Genomic DNA, 12,194 nt, shown 5'->3' with positions numbered 1-12,194 from the left:
AAAATCTGTAATTATGGAAAATAGAAACCCATTCCGAATGGGATAATGACTATCACTTTTGTGGATTAGGTTTTTTTTTCATAATTTTTTTCATTAATTTTTATGTGCTGTACTCACTAATGGAAGAGCGAGAAACACAGTCGGTGGTGGAGGGGTCATCATTCACATCTGTAGTCCTTGCTGCAATCTGTCTTCTCTTTATGGTTACCAAGGCAAAATGTCACCAGAGGACATCTTTTAGACAGAACAGACCAGAGACAGGTTACCGCTGCTGCAGTCTGGTCTGTGCCTCACATTGCTGAGGAAACATGGTAGAAACACTGCAGATTTTTCTAAAAATTCTGCAGCACGGCATGGTCTGCCACATCCACACAGAGACATCAGACACCATACCATGTGAAAGATGTGCATAAAGACCTACTATGCAGTTACAAGATATCCAACAGAAAATATTTGCTATTTATTCAGAACTGCTTTTCCATGTTTTTCATGTGTCATGGTTGTTGCTGGAGTCTATCCCGGCGAACTTACAGGCGCGGAGCGCGGAGACGCTCCGCAGATGCTTCCAGTGCTATTATTCATTAAATATTGTTACACTAAAATATTGTTTATTAAAATACATTTATACAGTACTAAACAAGGTGAATAAATGCAACTAATGAAAATTTGACAGATTTGTGCCGCCATGGAGCCCTGCAAGTTCTTAGAATAATCATGAAAATGATTGGTGAAGATATGGTCAAATGTATCCATGAAAGAGAACTTTCAGACAAACAACACAGATATGCAGTTTATGTTGTCACATCATGCACTGCCCCTGCAAACAGCCAAATACCTACAGTGTCAGGCATATCAGGGGAGCATTACTGCAGTTCTTTGTGACATTATTTACATGTGATGCACCCTTAAAAGATGCTGCTGTTGAGTATGTCTAAATTATTACAACAATCAGTGTTTATTGCAGCAATGAATTCGCCGTGGCGACCCCTGAAGGGAAAAGCCGAAAGGAAAAGAAGGAGTGTTTATTGCAGCTGAAGACGGGTTTAAAGAATGTGAAGGGTAGCAGCAACACTCTGCGCTATTGAAAAGGCTTTCCCTTGTAAATTAATTAAAGATTAAATTAGATTAAATCCACTTTATTGATCCCCAGTGAGGAAATTGTCTTTACACTCATCATGTACATGCATATATACTGTATGTGTTGATCATGGCACACAATGTTGTGTACAGGTCCCTAAAACGAACACAACACACTAGTGGCCTGTAGGCATGCAACTGGTAACAACAGTACAGGGGAGGCAGAGTGATGGGTATTGAATTTGGGGTGTGCCCCAAATGAGCAACTTGTAGAGGGGGATGGCGCCTTGCTCGGGGGGACCTTGGCAGTGACCGGCAAGTAAGATGGCAGCTCCCACAGTCAGCTCACACTCTGAGGATGGCTAGCGGGAGCGTGACTAGAACCACCAATGTCTGGTCATAAGGCGTCCGCTCTACCACTGAGCCACCGCCACCCCAATTCAGTGAACAATTCAAGTGAACAATTCAGAAAGTGTAGTGAGCAACGATTCCACAGATGAACTCCTGCTTCTTTGTACATGCGGTGGGGACAGTAACGATACGTTTGAATTATTTCAATTTCATTTACATGTTATTTTTCAGTATTATACATCCAGTACACCCTACTTCCACATGCAGTAATGAAACAAAGGTACATTGGAACAAAGAATGCAAAGCCCTTACTCATAACACATTCCTAATACTCAAGTGACAGACAACACTTTTGCTCAGATAACATGATTTCAAAATGTCTTTTTAAACAACTGCTCTAAAACGTATGTCCTTCATGTAACCCACAGCTTCTGCAAACCAAAAATCAGTTCTGATATCTCTCTATAATGAAATGTCCATGTGAGTATGTGTGTTTTCTCAAGAGATTTGAAGACATTGATCATTAAGTCTGAAACCTGAAAAATCAAACACCTTTTTCACTCTATCCTTGAGAAATCAATTAAATCATCTTGAGATCTCGCAATACTTTTGCCAGAGCCTGCAAAACTTTTGCGAGATCTCGTCAGGTATATATACTTCCGGGCAATTTTTGGCTTCATGGAGAAAAAACAATGGAGGACACCCACCCATATGAGCTTTTTATTGCATTTTACTTTGAAATCAGCCTAAAATATAAGGAAATTCAAGTAGTGATTAGTTGGCGGCACAATTTTTGCATAAGCCAGAGAGTCACTGCAAGGGGATAGGTGTCCTCCATTTTTTTTTCTCCATAAAGCCAAAACTGCCCAGAAGTAAACATACCTGTAGCTTTGCGAGATCTTGCAGAAGTTTTGCAAGATCTCACAAAAGTTTCGCGAGATCTCGCAAAGATGGACCTTTATTTATTTTTTTCCCTCCATGTTCTCTAGGGCTCCGTATCTTAAATGTTGAATTAAATAAAGTAAGTAAAAACTGAGGAAATACCCTATGGAGTATCAGTTTAATCAAGGCATCTCCTCAACCCCCTCCACATGAGCTGAGTGACGAATAATAAACTGATGATTTGAATGCACTGATGGTTCTCACCACTAGAGGATAGAGCAGCATTGACATATCATGTCCAGGGACTGCGCCTGAAGACAGAAAGCCACATTCTTAAAGGGGTCCTATTATGAAAATCACACTTTTTCAGGTCTCTTCATATACATGGTGATCCTCCGTAACCCAACCAACTCCTAGAATCAAACAAACAAACAAACAAACACTGGCAAACAAACACTTCCCGCATCAATAGATATTTGGAGTTTTAGGAATTCATGGCCCGGATCAAATCAAAACGATCTGATTTTGTTAGAATAGCCATCCGTGATGTAATTTACGTCACGGATGATGCTCTGTGATTGACGATATTGATTGGTTGACATGCCCAAGGGCGTGGCAATCCCCGAAGCGGGAGTTCGTTCCGGCTACAGTAGCATTGTGTGGTAATGTCCTAGCTCAGAGCTACACACTGAGAAGTTCTTGGATTAAGTTAGCATTTGGCTAACTAGTTAGAGGTCCACTTCAGTCATGTGTGTGAGCGGGTGTGGTTTGTTGTCAGACTATGGTAGTGTGTGGTAACGACCTGGATCAGAGATACACACTGAAAGTTCCTCACAAGCTGTGAATTCAACTTGGCGAACTAGTTAGCCAAATGCTAGTCGGTGTGTGTGTGAATGAATATGAATGAATATTTATAGAGAAGCCTCAGAATTTAGATTAAATGCTTTTGATCACAATGAACATGAAGTGCATTAATGAATACAACGCATGTAATACGTGAATGAACCACAAAATATGCACAAACAAGAATTGTCATACTCAACACAACTTTCAAATTTGCTTTCTTTTTCTTTTTTCATTTTTTTTTATTTTTACGATCAAACCGCATTTTTTTCCAATTATTTATTTTTACTACCTAATACTCCTGCAATTTTTTTTCAGTTAAACAACGTTGATTAAGATGTGTGTACTTGTGTTTGTGTGTCTGTGCATGACTGTGAGACTGAGTGACTGTGTGAGAAGGAGAGAAAGATATATATATATATATATATATATATATATATATATATATATGGTGCGCTCATAACTCACGTAAAAAACTCAAGTTAAATATATATTATATATATATATATATATATATATATTTAACCATGATAGCGGAAGTGACGCAGTCGTAGACATCGGGGTTAGCGTTAGGGTTAGGGTTAGGGTTATCCATATCAATGCCGATAAAGCAAGCGCAACGTAACAAGCTGACATTTTCACTATTATTTATCAGGATATCACTGAAAATCACGTCATCGTCATCGGATACCGAAGACGAGTTCCCTGTGAACCCACCTGGGTGTGTAATTATCCTGCATAATTATCATCCGATTTATGCGGAGGATGACAGTTTGTACATCTAGCGAACCATCCCGGGGGCCTTCATCTGAATCACATTCTGACAGTGATATCCAACTAGTTATATCCCGTTTTGGTTTACTGTGTTCATGAAAAAGTTAATCGCGCTACGTCAATGGGATTTTCCATATTATGTAAGCATTGAGCTAGCCGCCATTCGTTACTGTAGGACTGTGTGGAGTTAATAACAACTCTAGTTTATATTAATATGTTTTGTATTTACGAATGTATAAGCATCAGGGACTGAAATGCTGTTTTTTTATGTTTTATTTCAGTTTCACAGATCTTCTCGGTAAAATGACGTATCTATCACTTTTGATTTTGTTTACTTTTCACAAATGCCATAATCGCACGGTAATCTGGTCATAAAAATATTTATAACATATCTCCAGTAGCTCCAGACATGAATTAATTATCCACTAAACCTTCGGAATTCAGAATAAATACTATGGGTTGTCCGAAAATGATCTACCTTCAAAACTCTTTGGAAATCATCTGGGTGCTCATGACAGATCATCAAATCTTTGGTCATGTTGACCTTGTTTATTCAGTTTATTCATTTCCTTCCTAGCTTCCCAGAAGTTATTCTGAAGAAAGATAGGTCCTCGTCTTTGTGTTTATTTCCTGTTGTGTTGGCACAACCATTCACCTCACAGGTAACCATGTTCTTTACCGAGCTTATCCCTTCAGTGATCGCGCTGTGTTCTAATGGCTGCCCTGACTGATGTGTCACCAATGACGTATGACCCCCACGTGACCACTGCATGCGGAAGCTGCTGCAGCGCAGATTTTAAGGTTTTCTGACCAAAGAGATGATGCTAGACATCTAAAAAATGTTTCCTCTATTTTTCATAATGATGAACAACATATATGTCAATTACAAATTAGTTTACTGTCCCTTTAAAGGCCTGTCAACTTGTCAACAACTGAATGTCTGGTTGGCACTGTTTGAGATCAGATGGAAGAAAAACTCTTTACATGTAACCATCTACCACAATTTCTGGACTATTAAATGTATCTGAATATAAGCCACATCAACTAAATTGTAAAAGAAAAAGATCTTTGTACATATAGGCCGCACCTGTCTATAAGCCACAGGTGTCCAGGTGTTGTAACATGAAATATTTTGGAAGAAAGATGGTACACATTAATATCTTTCTGGGCTTGCACTAGGAGCTAGTATGACTAAGCCACTGTGGCTCAGTGTAAAAGAATTGAGCTAGCCACAAAACGCCACACTCTGTGTCCAAGACATTGGCGCATGGGCGGATTTTAGTGCATTCTGAGGGCAAAATCTTCTGTTCAGTTTCCCTACAAAAATACACTTAAGTCAACAGTTCAAGCTGAACTATCTTCATTTCTGTCCTACTTTATGCAGGTATAAATGTGAAATTCAACAATTGAAAACTTCCATTCACTATGTGAAGATACAGTCATACCTAATATTACTCAATGTTTACTTGTAAGTTTTACTTAGACTAGAAGACATTTAAACTTTGACCACCACCAACACCATTGGTATGCCATAGTTTGTTTTTACTAATTCAATAACATGATTTTTCATTTCAATTTAAAAAGGTATGAAAAATAGCAAGCGAGGTGAATATACATTTACATGCATCACTGGTTATTCCTGCTGGTCATAGGGAACAAAAGTCTAAGACTACAAACAAATATTGATAATATCTTTCATTTACCTTCTGATCGGTCTGTTTGTAATGGTCGTGAATGGGCTGGCGAAAGGATGACTCGAATAACGGAGTTTTTGCGTCTTTATTTTGTGTCCTATGGGAGACAACAGTTATTTAATCTCCCCACGTTTCTTTTCTGCACCTCTGCTTCCCCAGCAATGCAGTTATCATTCTCTAGAGGATCACAACAGTCCTCAATCACATATATTACACTGAAATAAAATAAAAACAAAAATGATCATGTGGTCAAACAGAAAGACCAAAATGATTTTTAACATTCAAAAATAAAACATACCTGTGGGAGACAACAGTTATTTAATCTCCCCACGTTTCTTTTCTGCACCTCTGCTTCTAAACGGACAAAATAACAAACATTACTCTCCCGCCGCTCCATGTCACCGTCGGTCACATGACCCGGAGCTGCGTCTCATTTAGCGCCAAAACTTCGTTACAATAGAATAAACTCAAAAAGAATTCCAGAAACAAAACAATACTACTCAAAACATCACAGAATTATAACTTGTTATGATATTCTTGAGGTTACAGCGCAAACAATTCGCATTCGACATTGAAAATAGAAAAATAGAGGAGCAGCGCTCCCACACAACCTACCCCCAGCAATGCAGTTATCATTCTGGGGGACAGACGGGAGGGACTACGGAAGCACAAAAGGTACAAAAGTAACAAAGCGTGCACAAAGCAAGCTTCGCAATGAAAATAAAAGAAAATAAGAACAACAATGTTTCGATAAAATTCACATAATCTATCACATAGTCATCACTTAATGAAAAAATAAGCGCTCAAAAATAAACAACATTTTAACTCTGTTGCACCCACCCCCACTGAATTTTAGCGAAATAAAGCAAGGGCAGCACAGACACCAGAAAAAGAGCGCCGTCGGATGCAGCATCGAGAAAACAAACATCAAATGTATCCCATAAGGATGTAGTGGTATGACAGCAATGTTAAACCCTCAATCCAACAACTTGCAATAGGGTGCCATCTACACCCCCATCAGAACCATGATGCTGCAAAATAAACTCACAGTACCAAGTCTAGGAAAACAAAACAAAAACAACAACAAAGAAAAACCCTCAGGTAACATAACTACACCACGATGGCCATCAGGACATACTCGAGGCCTGGAAAACAAAATACAGGTCTCAAAAACAAAATCAGATTATCAAAAACCACTAACATCGAACTCATCCTAAACGACGGCTTGTGCGGACATGGTCTGAATGAGCCTATTAACAGGCCTGACTACACGACCAAACCACGACCTGACCTGCGTTTGTGTAGGAGAGTGAGCACAACACGTGGGAGAACCCAGAGCTACAGTGTGCAAGGTGTCGGTAACATCAGTCTGCGTCGAGACGTCGAAAGCAGTGTCAGACCGCCCTACATGTGTCGTATAATCCCTTTCAGTTATACAGCTAGAACCACAAGTGACAGGGTGACTTGTCATGCAGTCCACTGACACCGCTGAAGCATCAATGCAGTCAGAGGATATGTCTCTCACCTCAGAAAAGTCGACTGCCGACAGACTTGGCTCAGAGAGCTGCGTAATCCAACCTCTGGTTCTACTTTCAGAATCTACAGGTTCAGACAAGGGGCCCAGTCCATCTCCCACAGTCGCAGGGGAGTACTCGCCACTGTCACTATGTTCACTAATAGCACACAGTGAGTCACTCGCCACCTCAAACAGAGACTCCGCTCCATCACCCATAACATCATCTCCAGGCGTTGGGGAACCTGTAGTATTCGTGGATACAGCCAAATCAGACATGTCATCTGTACCCTCAACAGGAAGGAAATTGACCGGCATCAGCAGGTTCCTGTGGACAACTTTTTCCTGACCAGTCACACTGTCACAGATCCTGTATATATGAGTCTCAGCATTAACGTCAACTACGGTGTAAATGGTTGACTCCCACCGATCAGCGAGCTTCTTTTTACCCCTCTCCTTCTGGTTGACCAAAAGGACTCTGTCACCCACCACAATACTGGAACCTTTCACTCTTCTGTTGTACAACTGAGTGTGTCTATTCTGCTCTTTCACCGCATGCTTTTGGGCAATCTCCATTGCCTCTTTCAAGTCATCTGCGAGACACGCTACGTACTTGTCATAGCCCATGACAGCGGAGTCATGAAGGACAGTGCGGAAGAGAACGTTAACAGGTAAGCAGGGGACCCTGCCAAACATGAGGTAAAACGGAGGGTAACCTGTAGTCTCACGAGCCGTGCAGTTATACATAAAAGTCAGAGTCTGCAACCGTCGGGGCCAGTCAGCTTTTTCCACGGGAGACAAAGCACGAATCATGCCACCCAGGGTTCGAAATTAGCTCCCTGATCACTGTGGATCCTTTCTGGAAACCCGAAGACACAGAAATACCGGTCCCATAGAACCCTCGCAACCTGTCTAGCTGTCTGATCTTTGCATGGAAAGGCCTGAGCCATACGTGTGAAATGGTCAGTTACCACCAAAACATCCACAGACTTATTCTAAGAGTCCTCAGCCGACCAAAAGTCAATACACACAAGCTCCAGAGGCCTAGTCGATGTTATGCTCTCCAGAGGAGCGCGCCCCTCTGGCTCAACAGTCTTGCTTACAATGCATCGCTGACACTGGCGGACATAATCCCTCACGACTCTGTCAAGGTTGGGTCACAAAAACCTCTGTCTAGCCAGACACAGGCTTCTGGACTGGGCCTGATGTCCCGCACCATCATGAACCCCTTGCAGAACTCCAGCCCTGAGTGAATCAGGAACAACAAATTGGAGACGCTTAGCTTTTGATCTTTGATCTCTTGAAATTCTGTACAGGACACCATCGCGTACAGTCAGTCTCTCCCAGTGTTTCAAGTATCTTGAGACAGAAACAGGGTCTTTAAACCTTTCACGTCTGGATGGCCTCAGACATCTGTCAACATAAAATAAAACACGAGAGAATCCCATCCTCCAGGTGCTTATCACAAAGGACTGACTCAGTGTATGCAGGCAGAGCGTCCTGCCCAGGAGGAACCAACTGAGGCAGGTATTGTAACACCTCCACAGCACGCACTCTCGGACCAGTGTCCCACTCGAGATGTGATTGCAGCACTGCAGACACGTTCTCCCTTGCAAATGCTTGAGTGTGCTGCTTTAATGGACGACTTTCAGAGTGCGCATAGTCTGGCCACCCAACGCTGTTCACAACAGTCCAGCCGTGGTTTTGTGAGGATGTGAGTCAATGGGTTGTTGTCAGTCCAGACCGTGAATTTATGACCTTTAAGCCAGTGACTGAACTTGTCACAAACCGACCGTTTCAAGGCGGTGCACTCAAGGCGGGGCACCGGGTAGTTCCTCTGTGATTGAGACAAAGACTTGCTAGCAAAGGCAATGGGTCTAGCCCGTGTCTCGCCCTCCTGCACCTGAGACAAAACCGCTCCTATTCCATCTAAGGACGCATCAGTCGAGAGTAAGAAAGGATGTGAGAAGTCGGGATGTGCGAGGACAACGCTTTGAACCAGACAGGACTTAAGATTTTTAAAAGCCTGTTCCTGGCTTTGTGTCCAATCAGCTGCAAACAACTTTCTGCTCGACAGTTTCTTTTTACGCTGACCTCCCACCTTTTGACCACCCTTCAACAATGGCAGAATATCTAGGGACGAAGTGCTGATAGTAATTCACCATCCCTAAAAATGATCTAACCCGTTTCTGGGATGGAGTCACACCATCAGATTCCATGAGATCAGCGGTTGTCATGTTCGTTATGCTCTCAACCTTGTCGGGGTCTGTCGAAACACCACTTTCAGTCACAATGTGGCCAAGAAACCTAACAGACCGACGGAGGGAAAAGCACTTCATTGGGGCCAGTTTCAGGTTATGAGCACGCAATCTGCCAAATACGACCTGCAACCGCTGTAAGGCAGTCTCCTCATCGGGTGCAAACACCAACAAATCATCCAAATAGCATAACAAACTTATATAGTTCTGGTCCCCAAAAATGCTGGTCATCATATGCATGAAACTCCCAGGACTGTTGCAGAGGCCCTGCGGCAAACGATTGTACTCAAACAGGCCCATGGGAGTGGTGAAGGCTGAGTACTTCTTATCATCCTCGTGAAGAGGCATGTTATAGAACCCCGAAGTCAAGTCCATCGTACTGAAAAGGCAGTTGCCGCCCAACGCTGCCAAGCAGTCAGCTTGGTGAGGGAGAGGGTGAGCGTCCTTCAGGGTTCTCCTGTTCAACTATTTAAAGTCAGTACAGATGCGAAGATCTCCATTTTTCTTCCACACCAGCACTAATAGTGACGCATATTCACTAGTCGACTTCCGTATGATTTGTTTTTCCTCCATCTCACTCAACACCTGGCGCAACTTTTGATATTGCCCAGGAGGTACTCTCGTGTATGGCAGCCTGAGGGGCCTACTGTCTGACAGGTGGATACGATGGACAAAACCTCTCGCCTCCCCACAATCAAGATGGTGGCGTGAAAAAATATCCTTATACTGAAAAATCAAGTCAGCCATCTCCTCCCTGTAGTTCTCTGACACTTCACATGACTCAATATCAACAGGGCCAACAGTGCAGCTAACAAGGGGGACCTCTGTTGATTGTGCTCAACCTCAGGATCCCCAGGTGGACAAGGGCCAGACACAGACTTCCAATAGGACTCACTTGACTTAGACTGACGTAGGATATGTTTTATCTGCGTAAGTATCTGCGTTGTGTATTTGTAAACAGAAATAAATAAATTTAAAAAAAAAACTGAAACACAGAATGGTAGTGTTAGAATGAAAAAAAAAAATTAACATAAATCACCAAATTCACTGAGGACAATAATCCCAAGCCATCACGCCCATTCACAAACTTCTACAAAGGTAACTACGCAGCAAACATGAAGTGTGGACCAGGGCAACAGCACAGCATCCATGGCGGTGAGCATCAAGTTGATCTGATGATCCAGAAGGTCACGGCACCAGTGTAACGGTCGTGAATGGGCTGGCGAAAGGATGACTCGAATAACGGAGTTTTTGCTTCTTTATTTTGTGTCCTGTGGGAGACAACAGTTATTTAATCTCCCCACATTTCTTTTCTGCACCGCTACTTCTAAACAGACAAAATAACAAACATTACTCTCCCGCCTCTCCATGTCATCGTCGGTCACATGAAGCACAGGAGGTACAAAAGTAACAAAGCGCGCACAAGGCAAGCTTCGCAATGAAAATAAAAGAAAACAAGAACAACAATGTTTCGATAAAATTCACATAATCTATCACAGTCATCACTTAATGAAAAACAAAACGCTCAAAAATAAACAACATTTTAACTCTGTTACATGTCACCACTCCTCCCCCTCTCAGCATTCACCATGTGTTTATTAATGAGGACTTTCACACAAACTCTACTATAAAACACTGGATTCTTTTGATTGATCGTCCTCGCCTTGTTGTACACAAATTCGCGATATCAGCTTGTAGAAAAACATTGGACGAAAGGAGATCATGACCGGAGTGCATATTTAATGATCGGGAGCATTCGGGTCACTTCGGCTATTTCCGTCAGCATGCTTTGGCTAAATTCCGTCGGCATGCGGAAATGGCGGCGCTAGCGCCGTTCGCTAGCGGAAGTAGCGGCGCTAGCGCCGCTCGCTAAAGGAAATATCCTAACTGAAATTGCGAGCGCCGCTACCAAGCGAAAAAGTTGTAAGTTTTAGCCTTAAAATTTTAAAAATTGATTGTTCAAGCAAAGGGGTGTCATAGACAAAACATGTCATAGACAAAATGTGACAAGCACAGAAATTCAATAAAAGGACACCACTTGCGTTCAAATCGGGGAGGCCATTCATCACAATCACCCCTTCCATATCTCACTGTCACTACCACGTGAGCGTTGAAGTTCCTCAGAAGTACAATGGAGTCAGATGTGGAGTATTATTCAGTCCATTCCAAGGGACTCCAAAAATGCCAGGTACTCTGTACTTCTGTGAGGCACCTGTCCCTAATCAAAAGGTGCAGGAATGCGACACTCTTGTTCACCAGTGTAAACTCCAACCCATGGCAGTTGAGATGTGAGGCTATAAGTAAGCCCACACCAGCCTATCACCTCTAATTACGAGCAACTCCAGAGAAGTGGAGAGTCCAGGCCCTCTCAAGGTTTTCGGCTCCAGAGCTCAAGCTGTGAGTGGAAAGCCCTATGACATCTGGACTGTACATCTCAGGCCTTTTTGCTTGAAATTTGCATATTTTCTCAGTTTCTGCATGGGCTGTCTCAGAGTTCTCTGGCTTTCTCTTAAAATCAACAACAGGCAACTTAGGTAAACTGGTCACAATGAAATGTTCATAAGTATGATTGTAAGCATGAGTGGTGTCTTTTCTGTGTGGTCCTCTGTGGTCCATGAATTGGTGAATTTTCCTGGGTGTACCCTATTTCTGGCCTGTAGTCAGCTGGGATAGGATAAACCCGAGACCCATTTTCAGATAAGAGGTTGTAGATGAGCCAATTACAATTGTTCCGCCCTCAAGAGGATGAATTAATGAAATTGTTAATCTACTTCAACAAAGGACGACTACGTTGACAGTCCG

The 12,194-nt window shown here is 42.4% G+C and overlaps 1 protein-coding gene across 2 annotated transcripts in view; it reads left to right on the top strand.

Moving 5' to 3' along the window:
• nrxn3a (neurexin 3a) overlaps positions 1-12,194 on the top strand; it is a 227,550-nt gene that overhangs the window by 159,195 nt on the left and 56,161 nt on the right. The window lies entirely within an intron of this gene.

This window comes from Antennarius striatus, chromosome 17 (genome assembly GCF_040054535.1).
Source record: "Antennarius striatus isolate MH-2024 chromosome 17, ASM4005453v1, whole genome shotgun sequence".
NCBI classification, from domain to species: domain Eukaryota; kingdom Metazoa; phylum Chordata; class Actinopteri; order Lophiiformes; family Antennariidae; genus Antennarius; species Antennarius striatus.
Note: the sequence above shows the minus strand (reverse complement) of the source record. Positions and strands in the feature narration are given on the sequence as shown.